This window comes from Tursiops truncatus, chromosome 4, assembly GCF_011762595.2.
Source record: "Tursiops truncatus isolate mTurTru1 chromosome 4, mTurTru1.mat.Y, whole genome shotgun sequence".
NCBI classification, from domain to species: Eukaryota; Metazoa; Chordata; class Mammalia; order Artiodactyla; family Delphinidae; genus Tursiops; species Tursiops truncatus.
Genome location: NC_047037.1, coordinates 72,994,945 through 73,012,522, shown reverse-complemented (window position 1 = coordinate 73,012,522; position 17,578 = coordinate 72,994,945). Strand labels below are relative to the sequence as shown.

Sequence of the window (17,578 nt, the reverse complement as noted above, 5' to 3'; positions counted from 1 at the left end):
CTCTAGAGCCTGTAAGCCACAACTACTGAGCCCGTGTGCCACAACTACTGAAGCCTGTGCGCCTAGAGCCCGTGCTCCGCAACAAAAGACGCCACTGCAATGAGAAGCCCACGCACCGCAACAAAGAGTAGCCCCCGCTCACCGTAACTAGAGAAAGCCCGTGTGCAGCAATGAAGACCCAAAGCAGCCAAAAAATAAATTAAAAAAAAAAAACAACTCACTTACTTAACAACAACAACAACAAAAAAAGATAGATGTATCAATAGTATGGAGCCTGAGGAGAAATAGATTGGTGGGTGGGTGGGTTTTTTTTTAACCTAATGTAGCAATCAGAGAACGGCTTCTTTTTTTTTTTTTAATATATTTATTTATTTATTTAATTTTTGGCTGTGTTGGGTCTTCGTTGCTGCGTGCAGGCTTTCTCTACCTGCGGCGATCGGGGGCTACTCTTTGTTGCAGTGCGCGGGCTTCTCATTGCGGTGGCTTCTCTTGTTGCAGAGCATGGGCTCTAGGTGCGTGGGCTTCAGTAGTTGTGGCACATGGGATTAGTTGCTCCGCAGCCTGTGGGATCTTCCCAGACCAGGGCTCGAACCCGTGTCCCCTGTATTGGCAGGAGGATTCTTAACCACTGTGCCACCAGGGAAGTCCCAGAGAAGGCTTTCTTGAGAAAAGTGATATGTAAGCTTATAACTGGAAGGATGAATTGAAGACAGAGTGAAGCAATATGCCGGGTAGAGAGAAGAACATGTTCAAAGATGAGAGGGAAGAGATATAAGAGGAACTTAAAGGCCAGGATGGCCACGTATCAAAAGGAATATAACAGAAGATGAGTCTAGGGAGGTAGTGAAGGATCAGATGCCAGGCCAAGGAGAAATTTGGACTTTTTCTAAAACACAAGAGGAGCCGTTGAATGATTCCAAGCAAAAGAATTAATTACATGATGAGATTTAGATTGTTTAATATAGAATAACATTCTTTCTAGACCTATCTTCTACTTGGACCTAAGTACACCCTTGCCCTGAATTAGGTTCTTAGGAAGGCTTCTGTTCCCATTCATTGCTGGATTTTAAGTAGAAAAATGACACCTGGCTCCACTGCCAGGTCTTGCAAGCCATAAGATACAAAAAGAAACTTCCAGCAAGGAAGTCTTCTTCCCCAGATGACTGTGAGAGAGGTAAGTGACGGATCTTTACTACCTGTTTGCATTTCTCTATTTTCTGACTCTCATTTGGCCAGAAAAAAGGCATGAGAATTCTCTCCTAATTGTCCCTTTCCTTTCCTCCTACCATCGCTATAGATTTTCAAGTGGTATTGGGCAACCATACAACCCTGTGAAAAGTTGCTCAACAGCATCAAGGGACATTCTGCTCCTTCTTTCCATCTTTCAAAACAACTCTGGCTTTGTCATAAGCCGTACTTTTTATGGCAATTATAGTTGTTGATGACACTTTCACCGGCAACAAAACCTATTTTAGCTTTTCTGAACCATTCCAAATGTTTTAGAATTTAACTGATCAGATCTTAAACCAAGTTCTCATCTGTTCTCAGAACAGAACAGGTTGAAGGCATTTCACACAGACCGCAGTCCAATAGTATCAATTCATCTCAAAGAAGCATAGCAGAGAGACAGTGTCCTCAGCCATGCAAGATGTCTGATTCAATGTGCTTTCAATCCTGCAGAGCTTGTGGCAACAATTTCCTTGTTGTTCTTGGCAATTTAAGTTACCCTTTGTGAAATCAGTAGTGTTGGTAGGCCACGCTGCTAATTATTTGGAGTGCCTGGTCAGGCTTCCAGAGGCCAAGATCAGATAGTTCTCTAATCTGTCTCCAGCCCTCCCTAAGCCTGAGCTCTTCAGGCTTCTATGATCCTTTCTCACTGCACCATGTTATTTCATGCTCAGCTTTTTTTTTTTTTTTTTTGCGGTACGCGGGCTCCGGACACGCAGGCTTAGCAGCCATGGCTCACGGGCCCAGTCGCTCTGCGGCATGTGGGATCTTTCCGGACCGGGGCACGAATCCATGTCCCCTGCATCGGCAGGCAGACTCTCAACCACTGCACCACCAGGGAAGCCCTCATGCTCAGCTTTTAATCAAGATCCAAAGAGCCAAACATGATATAGGCTTTGCTAGTTGAACAAAAGGCAAAGAAAATATCACACTTGGAATTGTATGTATCTTGCTATTGAGGGCAAATTCTGTGATGATTCTCTGCAGGGTAGAGAGTAACAGATTTTTTTTTTTTTTTTTTTTTTGGCCTTTTTAGTTAACAAGAGTCATAGACACAGATGCTGAACAGGGTCAGGTAAATGAATTCAGTAGGCCAGGTGGAGACTGTAGTAAGTGGGGAGTGTGTGCCCCACCTAAGGAGAGGAGCACTACTTCATTCCAACAGACTGTTGCCAGAAAGGCCCAGTGAAGCAAAATCTTCTGATTTTCTAAGAGAAGCCAGAAATATGAGCTTTAATGTGAAAGCCCCTCAAGTTTTACATGTTCACCACTATTTCAAAAAATTGTTTAATAATGTAGGAATCAAAACAAAAAGTGTTTGTGAACAGATTCAACCCATAGGCCACCAGTTTGGCTTCATGTCCTTTGCAGATTCATCAGGTTGTCACCTGTACTCGTTCAAGTCATGGGCAAAATTTTGACCAGGACAGAGCCTGGTAGAGTCTTCCCTCTGGATTCACATGTATCCAATCAATCAGAACCGTTTGGTGTGGTGGAGTCCCTCCATTCTCACCCAGCTTATATTTCTCCACCTAATTTGAAAGGCTGTTATAAAAGAGATTTGGCTGAAATCCTGTGGCTACAGCATTTCTCTATCCTATGTTCTAGCAGCCTTAATCTTAAAGAATTACCCAAATTAAAAAAGAAAAAAAGGGCTTCCCTGGTGGCGCAGTGGTTGAGAGTCTGCCTGCCAATGCAGGGGACACGGGTTCGTGCCCTGGTCCGGGAGGATCCCACATGCCGCGGAGTGGCTGGGCCCGTGGGCCATGGCCGCTGAGCCTGCGCATCCGGAGCCTGTGCTCCGCAACGGGAGAGGCCACAACAGTGAGAGGCCCGCGTACTGCAAAAAAAAAAAAATTATCCAACAAGTTAGTGGCTGAGCTGAAACAGTGTGGTCTCTGCTATCCCAAATCTCCCAATCTATTTGGAGACATGAGAACACACACCTGAAACACAGTCAAGAGGACTGGGCTCTTCTCTTCTCCAACAGTAGAGAGAAAATGGGATAAGACAAGGGAGGGCCTTAGAGGGACCCATCCATGACCCAAACTTAATAACAGAGCTGCAGGTAGGTAAAAACCTCTTTGGCTGAATCTACTTTGACCATGTCATGTGCTTTCCTGTGACTTTTCCCTTCTGCAAATTGGAGGAAATGAAATTTTCTTTAAGTGTGGGCTGTTAGTCATTTGAAACAGTTTTCCTCAGCGTTTGTGGAACCTCCTTCTTACAAAAGGTTGTTATAGTTGGCACAGACTGGCTGTAAGGAAGATCTGGCAGGAGATCTGGGCCAGATGGTAATTATAGTCCCTATAGCCATAATTCTTTAGCAATGAGGACCAAGAAGGAAGGCATTTGTTTCAAGTATCCATGACGAGGAAAATTTTGTACTTAAGTGTTGCTTGGTCCCAGGTCAAAGAGGTTCCAGCCACATCTCCCCAACTTATGCCTGTGTCGTGCTTTCACATCACTTGTGTGTAGCTTAAGAAGTGAGGAAAGGGACGTCCCTGGCAGTCCAGTGGTTGGGACTTCACCTTCCAGTGTGGGGGGGTGAGGGTTGGATGCCTGGTTGGGGAGCTGGGAGCCTCAGGGTCAAGGAACCAAGGCATAGAACAGGAGCAATATTGTGACAAATTCAATAAAGACTTTGAAGATGGTCTACAACAAAAAAAATCTTTTTTTTAAAAAAAAAGGGCAGAAAAGAGAATTCAAAAATGGATCCACCACTACAGTTTTAAGACACTTCTTAGGAATCCTTTGTTCTCTCGAGTGAAATAATTTTTTACTATATGACTAAAGAACTAACCATTATTAAATCTGCACATACTCAGAGCTTCAGACAGTTTAGCCTAGAGCAGTGCTCAAAAGCTTCTCTGCCCATCTTGAGTTCCAGCCTCCTGTGATGCCATAACTCTAATATCACAACTGACCTCCTGTCCTCATCCTTGTTTCTAAAATCTGAACAAAGAACCCTGAGCTCGGCTTTAGGTGGGAGACATGGGGTGTCTCCCTGACTATGAAAGTATGGGAGACCCTGAGATGAGTCTACAGGGAAGATACTGGGAAATCTTGATCCTTGCAGGGCTTTCAGCAAAGAATTAACACCGATCTGTTAGGTACAGAAACTGAGGAAGATGTGACCCCAAACAAACCTGACCCAGACCTTGGAAGGGTTTCAGTTGTTTCGAGTGTTAACAAGAAGCCACTAGGAAGAGAGTTGCCACAGAGAGGGAAAAGTGGAGAGTACTTGTTTTAAGCCTCAAATGTCCAAATGACCTTCCAGGACCCAGTGGGACATTACCTCCTGGGTGCTGCGTGGTCCATCAGCTTCATGTGTGAGCTCTGAAAAGTCTCTTCCATTCAGCCCAATTTCTCCCCTTTGTCACCAGCTTCTTCTTTAGGTCCAGGCCTCAGAGGAAAAATAAATCACATTTTCATCCTATTCACCTTTGCTTCCCAAGCATGTCCATGAGAGCTGTCTTAGTCTGTCTGGACTGCTATAACAAAAATACCATAGACTGGGTGGCTTAAACAACAAACATTTATTTCTCACAGTTCTAGAGGCTGGAAGTCCAAGATTCAGTGTCTGGTGAGAGCTCTCTTCCTGGTTCATAGACACCAGCTTCTTTCTTGGTGTGCCCTCACATGGTGGAAAGGGCAAGAGAGCTCTGCAGTCCCTTTTATAAGGACACTAATCCCATTCATGAGGGCTCCATCCTCAAGACCTAATCACCTCCCAAAGGCCCAGCCTCTTAATATCATCACATTGGGGGTCAGGATTTAAACATATGAATTTGAGGAAGACACAAGCATTCAGACCAGAATCAGAGCTGTGAGAGTTCTTCCCTACATCAGACTGGATTCTGATGGACTGAGTATTGTTCTCCATAATCCTGGTCTCAGTCCTGAAGTAATCTTAAAGAGTTACCTTACCATCTTATACATCCCTTAACTCCTGGAAAAATCAATTTAGCCATGACAAGATGATGGTTATCTAGCTTTTTAAAGACACAGTGTTTTTCATAAGCAATTTATTGAACAACTATCTGTACAAGCATGTTCATAGTTTATAATAAGAAAATTAGTAACAGCCTAAATATCCATTAGTAGGAAAATGTGTTGTTCCTGGAAGAGCTTCTGTATCATTTAAATTTTTGAGAATGAAAATGCTTTCATATTACTTGTGTCAAGTCATTGCTTTAGCCTTCTAAGTGGTCCCCTACCTTTGTTCTTGCCCTTTGTAATCGTTCTCACTGCTTCTTCAGTGATCTATTAAAATGCAAATGTGACTGTGGAACTCCTGGGCTTAAACATTTCTTACGGTTTGTGCCTCTTTGTCTACCCATCACGTGCCGAGCTCCTCAGTGTAAGAGCCCTCATGATCTGTCCCTGCTCTCCTCTGCAGCCTCGGCTCCTGTGCCTGTGCTCTGCTTTTCCTACCACACATGACTTGTCGCCATCCCTGAACGCATCAGTTTCTTTCACAGCTACATGGCTTTGCACTTACTCTTGCTCTTTTTTAAAAAATAAATTTATTTATTTTATTTATTTATTTTTTTGGCTGTGTTGGGTCTTCGTTGCTGTGCATGGGCTTTCTCTAGTTGCCGCGAGCGGGTGCCACTCTTCGTTGCGGTGCGTGTGCTTCTCATTGCGGTGGTTTCTCTTGCTGCGGAGCACGGGCTCTAGGCGCGCAGACTTCAGTAGTTGTGGTGCACGGGCTTAGTTGCTCCGTGGCATGTGGGATCTTCCCGGACCAGGGGTCTAACCCATGTCCCCTGCCTTGGCAGGCAGATTCTTAACCACTGTGCCACCAGGGAAGTCCCTCTGCTCTCTGCTTTTAGTACCTTCCTCCTCCTTCTCCAAAATCAAATTCTAACATAACGTCCTGCTCTACTCTCAGAAAAAGAAGCCCACCTGTTCCAACAGCCACTATGGGCTCTTAGCTCGCTCTGCACAAAGTGTCCGTGTTCACGATTCGCCTGCCCCTCTAGAGTGCGTGCTCTTGGGAGCTGAGAGGTGTGTTCATCTCATATTCCCCACTGAAGCACAGGCCCTGTTGGACGCTAAATATTGAATGAATGAAGACATTAATGAATGAACAAGTGTATGATTCTTCTAGTGCTTATATCTATTAATTCCTGGTGTTTGTTTTAGGCTATACCCAATTATTTAAATCATGTTCACATATATAAAAGTATTGGGCTGGGGAAAGAGAGGTCCCATGCAAAGTGTTCATTCTCAGCCTCAAACCCTCTGACAGATGGCCCTGCTCACAACAAGAAAGCTCATTTGTGATCCTTAGCTACCCAAAGTCTTCTGTGACACTTGGAACACATCTGGGGACTTAGCTGGGATACACTATGTCTTTGGGGGGATCAGAATCATCTTAGGATTTGAGCCAAACTTAGCCTACGCCACTCATTTGGTTTTTTTGTGCCAGGACAGCACAGGTATGGGGGTCCTTTTTTTTCTTTGGCCATGCCTTGAGGCTTGCAGGATCTTAGTTCCCAGACTAGGATTGAACCCTTACCCTCAGCAGTGAAAGTGCGGAGTCCTAACCATTGGACCTCCAGGGAATTCCCTAGGGGTGTTTATTGTCTAAACCTGTTGCCAGAACAATTTTGAAGTCTGAAAGTATTCCAAACATAGTTAAAATGAATTCCCCAAGATGGCTTATTTGCATATGTGTGTGAATTTGCCTTAGGAATAATTGCTGACACTGACAAAAGCACTGACCTCTCAAAGCACCCCACGCTTGTAGTACAGCACTTATAGTGCACTTAACGATTGCTCCTCTACAGCCTCACTGGAAAGGAAGTTCCACAGGGCAAGTAGGTTCATTTTTTCCATAATTATTGATACACAGAAAAGAATATATATAACATACATGTAAGTTATGGAGCATAGCACTATTTCTTATCTTTCTATCCCTACTGCCTAGAAAAATGCTTGGTACAATAAATGTATGTTGCATAAACAAATGATTCTTCTATGAATAAGTGAACCAGATAGAACAGCATCTCCCAGATTAAATACCCATCAGTTGTCAGATAGCTAAAGGCATTATTCCAAGGTGGACTTAACTCCCTACTATATGTATGAGAACCAAATTTTACTTTCCAGACTGATCCTCTTCCTGTCTACCGTTGGCAAGTTCGGTAGTGTGAGATCTCTATCATAGGGCTACACGGTGGAGACAACATGGCATGATTAAAAGACCACTGACTAAAGGCAGACAATTCTTTAGCCAGAGCTCTACCATCTTATAGTTGTATGACCTTGGGCAAACTATACACCATCCCTAGGAATCAGTTCTTTAACCTATTAACAGTGGGTTATTAATACTTACCTGCTGGAGTTTCAGGGAGTGTAAATGAAATAACATCTGATGTTAATTACCTTCTCACATTATTTCAGGTAAAGAAACCTGTCTAAATATTTCTAGACAGAAATCATTGACCTCTGCTATTGATGGCGTACTGGAAAGTAGCTTAAAAGCTGTATTTACAGAGTTGCCATCAACCTGGGGGTTTCTGCTTCCCTCTTAAATTCATGGGCCATATCGGACTTCCTCCTTATTACCTTGCAGTTGCAGCTTTCCTTGGTGGCTTTATATTGCTTTTTGCCCTTCGTGGTAGCTAAATCCTACACACGGCCTCCATGGAGTTTTTGTCTTTCACATATTCCTGAGGAGTCACTTTGGTTTTCTCCCCTTGATTTAACCTTAGAGACAAATCAATAGGTAACTATGGTTCTCTCCTGAACAGTAAAAGAAAATGGGAAAAAAAAAAAAAGAGAGCGAGAGAGAAAGAAAAGGGAATTTTCTGTGCGGTAATTCTCACAGTTTATGGTAGTGCCATGGCTTTGTACTTTTTTCTGATGGACACACCATAGTTCAAGCAGTTCGATTTGGTTCTGCATAAGCAGTCCCCTCTTCTGGAATAGGTTATGTATTGTGAAGTGTAATTACAAAGCCAGTCATTTAAAACTCACAATGCCAGTGCCCACAGGAATGAGGTTACCCTGGGTCACTGGGTTCTCAGGGCACTCCACAAAAGTCTATCTAACCCTGAATGTTGCTGGCCTGGAGCACAAGATGCAGCTACTCCCAATAACTCTGTACGTCCTTGGCTCTGCAAGAGGAGAGAGGGCACTCTGTGTTCCAGCCCCAGGTGCCAGGGACACAGCTCTCCCTTACTCCCTACTTGGCTGGGCCCTCAGCTAGGGGTTGGGCTGTGCCAGGGAGGGGGCTGGGGAGAAGGGCAGAAAACCCTGGGCACCAGCGCCAGAAATTTGACTCTCTTAGAACCTCATTCTAGGCCTTCAATAATAGTAATAATAATGACATTTGTATGGTGCTTTATGATTTACAAACGACATATTTTCATCCTTATATCTCACTGGTCTCATTTGGTTCTTACAAGTCTGTTGAATTTGTAATTGTTATAATTTCATTTAACAAGCAAGAAAACTGAGGTTCAGAAGTGAAAGATTTTTTCTAAGGTCAGTGGGGAAGGGTGTGAAAAAAAGACCAATTGCCACCCAAGCATGGGTGCTTTTGACTAGGTCTTCCTCCACGCCCACGTTTGTATTTCATTTATTTACAAAACACTTCATGTTTACTAGGTGCCAGGCACTGTTCTAGAGTTCTACAAATATCAGCCCACTTAATATGGCTCAGTCCTGAGTTAAGTTTTGCCTTATTTTCTTTTTTACTTTTAAACTTGTGCCTTGATCACCGTGGATTCGTCTTAGAAATGGGTGGTGACTTTAACAATGTTCCCCAGAGGCACATGTTTTAGTCAGATGGGCTTGGACTACTGTGTCAAGTGATCTCTGACTCTCATATTTCTGTTATCAGGTGAATTGTTTTCAAGAGTCAGACTCTGGCACATAGTTTAAATATGACGTGAGCCTTTATATTCGCAAATCCAGCAGGCCTCTCCATCATAGCCTTTTTTATTTGAAGACAAAAGAAACTGTCTCCAACCAGAGCTAATGTCTCAGCCAATGGAATATTGCCCTTAATAAACCCTCTACTGAATATTTCATCCGAGTCTGGCAGTTCTGTGCTTCTTGGCACCTAGAGAGTATTTGCCCAGCCTAAGAGGAGAGTAGCCCAGCAGCTACCAGAACAGGATCTGAAATAGACCTCTGGCTTTGAATTCTGGCTCTCCTTCTTTCTATTTTTGATCTTCGGCAAGTTATTTACCCTATCTGTGCCTCAGTTTTCTCATCTTTAAAATGGGGACAGTAATAGTGCCAATCTCACAGTGTTGTTGTGAAGCCTGTCCCATTCTACAGATGAGAAAATTGAAGCTCAAGGAACGGTAAGGAATTTTCCCAAGACCACACAATTAGTATGTGCTGGAGCTGGGGTTTGAATTTAGAGTAGCCTGTTTCCAAAGCACATACTTTACCAGCTGTAGGGACAGATTCAACTCCTGGCCAGGTGGTCAATCAGATGTGCTATGTTGAGAACAATTCTGAGACTGCATTGGAGCTGAATGGGAATGAGTGTAGGCACAGGAGGGGAGATGGCATATGTCATTCCCACTCGGCACATCCACTGATAGACCTGGATATCATTTAGGAAGGGGGCCCGAGCCTGGGAGCTCCTGTAGGGCAGGTGCCACATCTTATTGGTATCTGTCTCCCCAGCTCTTAGCACAGTGCCTGGCCCAAAGTAGGTAGTAAATATGCGTTGAATTACATTGAATCAAGCTGTCCAAAGACTTGCACCCTGAGGATAGGTCCTCTGCACTCTGGATTTGGGCAGCTTCCTTCTGTTTGCCTTAAAAAAGGCAAACTTCTAGTCCTAAATGAGCCTTGGGGAGGCTCATACGTCCATATGTTAAGACCTTCTATAGCCTCCACCCTTATTTCAAGGGCAAATTTAAGTGTAAAAGTGATACAAACAAGATATGTTGATTTTATTTTACTTCAGTCACTACAGTGAAACAACAGCCAGTTTATCCAGCCAATTTATCTTCCTCTCCACTATGCCTACTCACTCTTCCTCCACTCCCAATTACAAAGGCAAATGGATGCTATCTTAAGTGTGGGAAGTAAGAAGGACTGATGGGTTAGAGTTTGGAAGTAACATCCTATCTGTGGAACATAGTCGGCCTGGGACCATTGATTCTGTTTCATTTTTCCTTCCTGATTTAAAGAGTAGTGGAAGTCTGGAATGTTTATTGTTTCATGAGAGTCTGGGTAAAAGGAGTATTTGACTTAGTTTCATATGCAAACCCTGCTCATCTACTTAGGTGTGACCCAGGCACAGTGCAGTCTGGAAAACTTGCCCTTCAGAGTGTTGTTCTTTGAAACCCAATCTCGTGTGTATCCCTAGAAGGAGGCATGTGGTTACCATCTTCTTCCTTTAAGCTAAAATGGTATTTAGATCCTGCAGCATGAGGAGACAGGCCTAATGAAAGCAAGAAGCTGGAACAGATGACTTCTTCAATCTTCTTTTAGCTTAAAAAATATTATTGGTCACTTCCTCTTAGCCAGGTGCTATGCTAAATGCTTTTATACATTATCTCACTTAATTCTCATAACAGCTGTAGGGGGGAGGTATCATTACCTTACTGTACAGATAAAATCTTAGACTCCAGAAGGTTTAGTGATTTGCTAAGATTGCATAGTTCCCAAGTGGTTAAACCTCATTTATTCAGTAAATGTTTGTTGAGCCCCTGCTTGTTGCCAGGCACTGGAATAAACTCTAGAAATACTGAAATGAATAAGAAGTAGCCCTGCACTCAAGAGCTCCCAGTCCAAAGACAAAGATGGATCTCCAAATGGATTATATAATCAAATAGTAAAGTAGTAAAGGAGTGATAACTGTATGGAAAGGGCATCACGGGAGCATAGATAGAGGAACTCGACCAGCCTGGTAGTCAGGAGGGTCTTAGATGATGAAAGAGTAAGCACTGAACTGGTGAAGGAGGGTTAAAAAGGGACAGACTGCATCCCAGGCATTGGGAGGGGGCAGCACAAGCAAAAGCATGGAGATGAGAAACAGCAGTAAGTGTGAGATCCACAAGTGTGGGGATTGCTGGACTAGTGTAGGTGTGGAGATGGGGCTGGCATGGTAAGCAGGGGCCAGGTCAAGGTTGTCCCTGTAGTTTTGCTTTTCCAATGACCTATACTCTTCCCCTTGAAACTTATGCTCTGTGAAGAAGCCTGTCCCCTGCTGAGAATCCAGAAATGGCCCCAGGGGCTTCCCTGGCGGTCCAGTGGTTAAAACTCCACACTTCCACTGCAGGGGGCACGGGTTCGATCCCTGGTTGGGGAACTAAGATCCTGCGTGCCGCGCGGTGCAGCCAAAATAAATAAATAAATAAATTAATTAAATTAAATTAAAATGGCCCCAAACAGTTACTCTTAGGTGAAAGTTTAAATCGGATAGTCTACTGGGAGGGAGGGTGTTGCTGCAACCCAGAGAATCATTTCTCCTCTAGGAGGCTCCTGGGCCATCTCTTAGCAGATCACGTATCTAGCCAGATAAGCAATTGAAGAGCTAGGGACAGAGATTAGTCACTGTGTAACAGTGGGTGACTCCTCTGAAGCCCACACCCTCAGTGAATTGTTGTGATGCAGCAGTTAACTTCGACCTCTCCCCTCCCACCCTGGCTTTCTCTCTGTCTCCATCCTCCTACAAACTATCTATACACCTCTGCCCTTTTCCTGTGTTTGTCTTTGCTGTTCCTTCTTTGAGCTTGCATGGGATGCTTGTCATCACTGACATGAACTGAATGTATAAGGCTTGGCCTCCACAACAGCGTTTCCTAACTGAACTGCAGTACAGTCAAATCAGCGGCATGAATCCTCTGGGACCCAAGATTAAGAGGATGAGATGAAAGCTTCTAAGTGGGAAACACAACAGCTAGATCAGAGTTTCCCAAAGTGTGGCCTGTGGACCACCTGCATCAGAAGTGTTTCTGTTGAGTGGAGATTAAAGGGTCCCAACCCAGGCCTATCGATTCCAAATACCTTGGAATATAGCCAAGAATTCTGTATTTTTAACAAGCCCACTGGAAGATCCTTTATATATGTGTGTGTGTGTGTGTGTGTGTGTGTGTGTGTGTATGCATATATATATATGTGTGTGTATATATATATAAAACAATTGCCTAGAACAGGAATCACAAAATGGCAGCCATAGATCAAACTCACTTGCAGATCTATCTTGTTTGGCCCTTACCGTGTTTTAAAAATCAGAACATTTTACTCAAAAATCTAGATTTCTGGCTTCTCTCTATAGAGGCAACCTGGAGCCTATATTCACACAATGATCATCTGAAGCTAGCTATGTAAGGACCATCCTGTTTCACTCACCATGCTGTCAGTCCCCAGAGCCACCAGGGCCTCCCATGGCCTAATATCCTCACCTTTGACTTGGGCTCCTCCAGGACAGGTACCAGGTTTTTGTCATCCATGAATCCTCAGTCTCTAAAACCAAATTTACAGAAGAGAGTGAATAAATGATGTTGACTAAACGAATGGGCATAAGCTTGATGAGAAACTCCTCTTGGTTTGGATAACTTAACTGCAAGCTAAAAAAAAAAGCCCTGGTCTTGGGTGCAGGACACACAAGTTCTCATCCTGGTTCTACTGCTGATATCTTTGGCTATATCACCTCACTTCTCAGAGTCTAAGTTATCTTAACCATAAAAAGAGCTATAAGGATAGATTTGACTCTAAATTCTTCAATCTCGAACAGCATCTCTAAGTTGCGGGTAGTTTCCATTTTAAAACTGTGCGTGGTAGAAGAGGATATTGTGAAACTCAGCCCCAGCCAGCGTCTCTCTCTGAAGCTCCACACTCACAATGCCATCTGTTCACAAGGCAGTTTGGAATCTTAGTCTGACCTGAGGAGGTAGCTGACTCTCTGCATAGTCACAGAATGGTCGGTATTTATGGAGAGAGACTGGGCTAACGCCTTCAGTTATGCACAGATGAAGTCCAAACACCTCAGCACAGTGCAGAAGGCTCTTCATACTCAGCTCCCTGCCAGATATCCCTGTGACGCCCCTCCTTTCACCAGCAGTACTCAGTTACCTAGCTGCCCCCAAACCCATGTTGTTTCTCCCCTCTCTGCCTTTGTATATAGTCTTTTCCTCACCCCATTCAGCCATCTAGTGAATTCTACTTGGCCTTTAACACCCGGTGGAAAGACCCCTCTGGGAAGTTTTCTAGCCACTGCCCCTGAACCCCATCTCCAGGCCTAACTTCACTCTCTCTCCTCAGTACCTTTAACTTTGCCTTGTACATGTCCCTGTCATTACATCATCACAGTTCTCCTTTATGTGCTGGCTCCCCTACTAGACTGTGATCTCCTTGACAGCAAGGATCTAGGACATGTCTCAGAAGCACAACCAATGCATGTTGAATGGAGGCTCACCAGCCCTAAATCCCATATGCTGGAAGGACTGCACCTCGGCGAAGAGCTGACCATTAGCCCTGGTCTTGCCCACATTCCCCCTCCCCCAACACACACACTTACGCATTTTCAGATGCACAGCTCATGGCTGAGCTTTAGAATGACAGGTGATGTTTGCCACGGGTTGATTATCCTGTGTTTCAGCATCAGTGCTGCATAATGTTAATTGTAGGGATTATGTGTAAATAATTACTTTCTGTAGCACTTAGCAATAACGGCATGGCATAGGTAGCATTTCCTAAATTGTTATGAGGCATCCTCTAATCCTCTTTTGCAGAATGTAAATAGACACTGTATTAAAACAGTAATCCTGGGCTTCCCTGGTGGCGCAGTGGTTGAGAGTCCGCCTGCCGATGCAGGGAACGCGGTTCGTGCCCTGGTCCAGGAAGATCCCACATGCCGCGGAGCGGCTGGGCCCGTGAGCCATGGCTGCTGAGCCTGCGCGTCCTGTGCTCTGCAAAGGGAGAGGCCACAACAGTGAGAGGCCCTGCGTACTGTTGGGAAAGTCTGAAGACTTTATTAGCATATTAAAGGCTCAGATGTCTGGCGATAAAGAACGAAGTTTAATTTTGTTTCACTCAGTGTTTCCAAAGCTCAGTGTTGAGGAATTAATACTGAATTAGAAGTCAGAAGACTTGAGTTCTTATTTCCCCTCTGCCAATAATGCAAACGTGTGATCTTGAACCAGACACTTCCCCTTTTGGAGCCTCAAATTCCTCGTTTGTAAATTGAATGGATTGAAAAAAAAATCTAAAATGACATGTCTGGATTAGATTATTTCTAGCAGCGCTTCTAATCCCCATTTTCTATCCTGCTCAGAAGGGATGAACAACTCTGGTTTTGATACCTTTGCTGGGCTAAAAGGCTTACACAATGAGTACTTAGCTACATGCTTTCAGTTCTGCTCTGCCCCACCCCCTGGAACAGCTGGGCAGGACCTAGGATGTTCCCTTAATGCAGCTGTTTCCTGTGGAAGGCCAGATCTGATGGGTAATTATCTGGTAATTCTGAGCTGGCTGTGCCAACTCCTGGATGACCTTTTTATTTATTTTTTTTCTGGGACAATCTTTAACATTGTAAGAATCAGCCATCCACTTTTCTTCTGCTTTGCAAGGAATTCCCCATTGCAGGAATCATTGCCCCGAATATCCAGAAAACAATAAATTTGATAGTAAAGTGAAACTCTGGGTTAAGGAGGAGCTGGTGGGTAGGAGAGATTTGATAGCAATCATCAACCAGGACCCTAAAAACCCCAAGTACCTGCCAGGAGACCAGATCCCCGAGAATGTAGTGAGGAGAGTAAGGCCCAAAGTTCCCCTGGTCTTGAGAGAAAATATAGCCAAACTGGTTCCGTTTAAAAGTACATCTGGCTGGGCTTCCCTGGTGGTGCAGTAGTTAAGAATCCACCTGCCAGTGCAGGGGACATGGGTTCAAGCCCTGGTCCGGAAAGATCCCACATGCCGCGGAGCAACTAAGCCTGTGCACCACAACTACTGAGCCTGTGCTCTAGAGCCCACGAGCCACAACTACTGAGCCCATGTGCCACAACTACTGAAGCCCGTGTGCCTAGAGCCCGTGCTCCGTAACAAAGAGTAGCCCCCACTTGCCACAACTAGAGAAAGCCCACATGCAGCAGCAAAGACCCAACGCAGCCAAAAATAAATTAATTAAATAAATTTAAAAATAAATAAATAACAGTACATCTGGCTGAAGTCAGATTTTGGAATCACAGAGTTCATGTGGACAGGGGTCATTGGTATTTCCTGCTGATGGAGGCCCTATTAGCGTGACGTCATGTTCAGAACAGAAAGCCCGCACTTGCTGCTCTGAAGGGTAGCCCCCAAATGGCCACTGTTTAAGACTCACATTACACATAAGCAGAATGGTGGTTCCCTCTGGATATCATCTCGGCAAAGTCAGAAATACCATTACTCAGAATAATCTGTAGCCAGGATTTTCTTCTTTCGTAAGGTACCACCACTCCAAGATCGTTCCTTCTTTCCTTTCCTCTGTCCTAAAAAGTTACAGAGCATTCATCCTAGAGTCATATGACAAAACTAAAACAATTTAGTGTGATGCTCTTTATTCCAGGGAAAGCATGGACTGGGGAAGTACAGGGCCTCACCAGCAGTGGACTGCTCTTCCCAGGGATTTTGGGCAAGAGCAAGTTTTGCATTAGAAGTGGCAACACGAAACAGGGCATGACTGGCTAGGAGGCCCTATTTTCTAGGGTCAGGTAAACCAGCTAAAGCTGAGCTGGAGGACTGAGATTGGTGTTAGGCTTCCTTGACAGTGAGGCATTTCCCGTAAGTGCTGCTGACTTAGGTTTAGATTTGGCGGTGAGGGGGTGGGGTGGGGCTGGGGCGGGCACTGGGCTGCCTCCATTTTGTGGGTCCCGATAGAGGAATTAACTTTATGGCTGTATTACAGATTTTGCACTGGGCACCATGGTATGTCACGGAGCCCGCGTGGGTGTATGTAGTACAACTCTTATAGGGATTGGGTCCAAAAGTTAATGTCTAAGGCACAAATCAAGTATTATCAGAAATACCCTTGAAAATATTTAAAATCATCCCCAAGGGTGGTGAAATGGTCACACTACGAGAAGCACCAGGACAGCTGAGGGACCTGAGTTTAACTGAGGGATTCTGTCATTCATCCCACACTTCTCCAGGCCATTGACTCAGTGTGTGGAATGGTACTAGTTAAATCACAATGTCTCTCTCAGAGTTTTATTTGTTTTGTTCTGTTTTGGCTGAAATTGAACTTGTGTAAGCTACATATGTGTATGTCACTCATTCGGTGAAATACATAGAAAAATACCTACACTCATCCTGCTAAGTAAGGTTACTCCCCAGGAGAGGACTGGGATTGGGGATGCTAAACAAAAAGAGGGTCAAAGAGGACCTCAGGCTTCTCTATAATGTTTTTATCTTTATTTAACACAGAAAATGCATTCACATTTTTCTTGTGTAACATGAAAAGATCCCTGACTACAAGTTGCTCACTATCAGAGGGAGACAGGCATGAAAATAAACAATAAGATAGATAGTTATAAGTGCTATAATAGCATTTATGGGAGGCCACAGGGGAGGGGAGCAATTAATTTTTCCCTGCTACTTAATCTCATCCCTGTCCTTTTATTCTGTGTTCAAGGAAATACAGTTGAAGCCCTGCTTGTCTTGCTTCAAGGTGACCTAGATAAGGCTTGGACATTTTTGCTTGTCTTGCTAGGTCCCTCCCCTGCCCCAGGGAAGGGCAGCTCTTATAGTATGTAGGGCTAGGAGAAGCACAAAGACATTAGAGGAGGCATCTGCTTGAGTTTTCTAATCTGCCACGTTTTTTTCTGCCATCACAGGGATCTTGCTAAGGGTGAGAGGGGACCTTGGACATTGGACCTCAGTGTGTTGGCCCACTGGTGGGCTCACTCTTGGCAGTGACTTCTCCTCCTCTTTGTCCTTTGTGAGGTAGAATGGACAAGAATTATTATTTCCTTGTTATGGACTTGGAATCAAAGGCACAGGAATCAGAAGCAGAGATGAGAACCCCACACTGGGTTGCTCCCCAGCCCAAGGCCTTGTCCATCTAACCCTTCATGCTCTCACTGACCACTTCAGAAGGCAGTTATAATAAGCTCTGAAAGTAGAACCCTTGTGAAAATTAATAAAGGGGAACCTCAATAAAATGGAGTTGGGAGGCCAGAAAGGGGAGCTCTTGTGCATGTTCCACTCGACATCAACACAGATCCTAACAGGAAGAGACATACCTTGCATCTCAGGCAGGAAGTTACACTACTTTAGTACCACCATTAGGAGGAAGATTTTCTCCTTGCATGGCAACAAGTCAGCCAATGAAAAGCCACTATACTTAGAACACCAAGTTTCTTCCAATGGGCTTTTTGTTTTTAAT

General features: G+C 44.3%; 1 long non-coding RNA gene across 4 annotated transcripts in view; it reads right to left on the bottom strand.

Annotated features, from left to right (window-relative positions):
• The window catches only part of LOC109547954 (uncharacterized), a 46,089-nt gene that overhangs the window by 4,585 nt on the left and 23,926 nt on the right, over positions 1–17,578 (bottom strand). The window contains exons 1-3 of one of the 4 annotated variants that reach the window (XR_012331487.1): positions 12,618–17,578; positions 6,139–7,947; positions 4,526–4,633 (exon numbers count right to left, since the gene is read on the bottom strand). The exon at positions 12,618–17,578 is cut by the window's right edge and continues 23,926 nt beyond it. This is a non-coding gene — a long non-coding RNA (uncharacterized lncRNA). The other 3 variants (XR_012331490.1, XR_012331489.1, XR_012331488.1) reach the window with 3 other exon arrangements.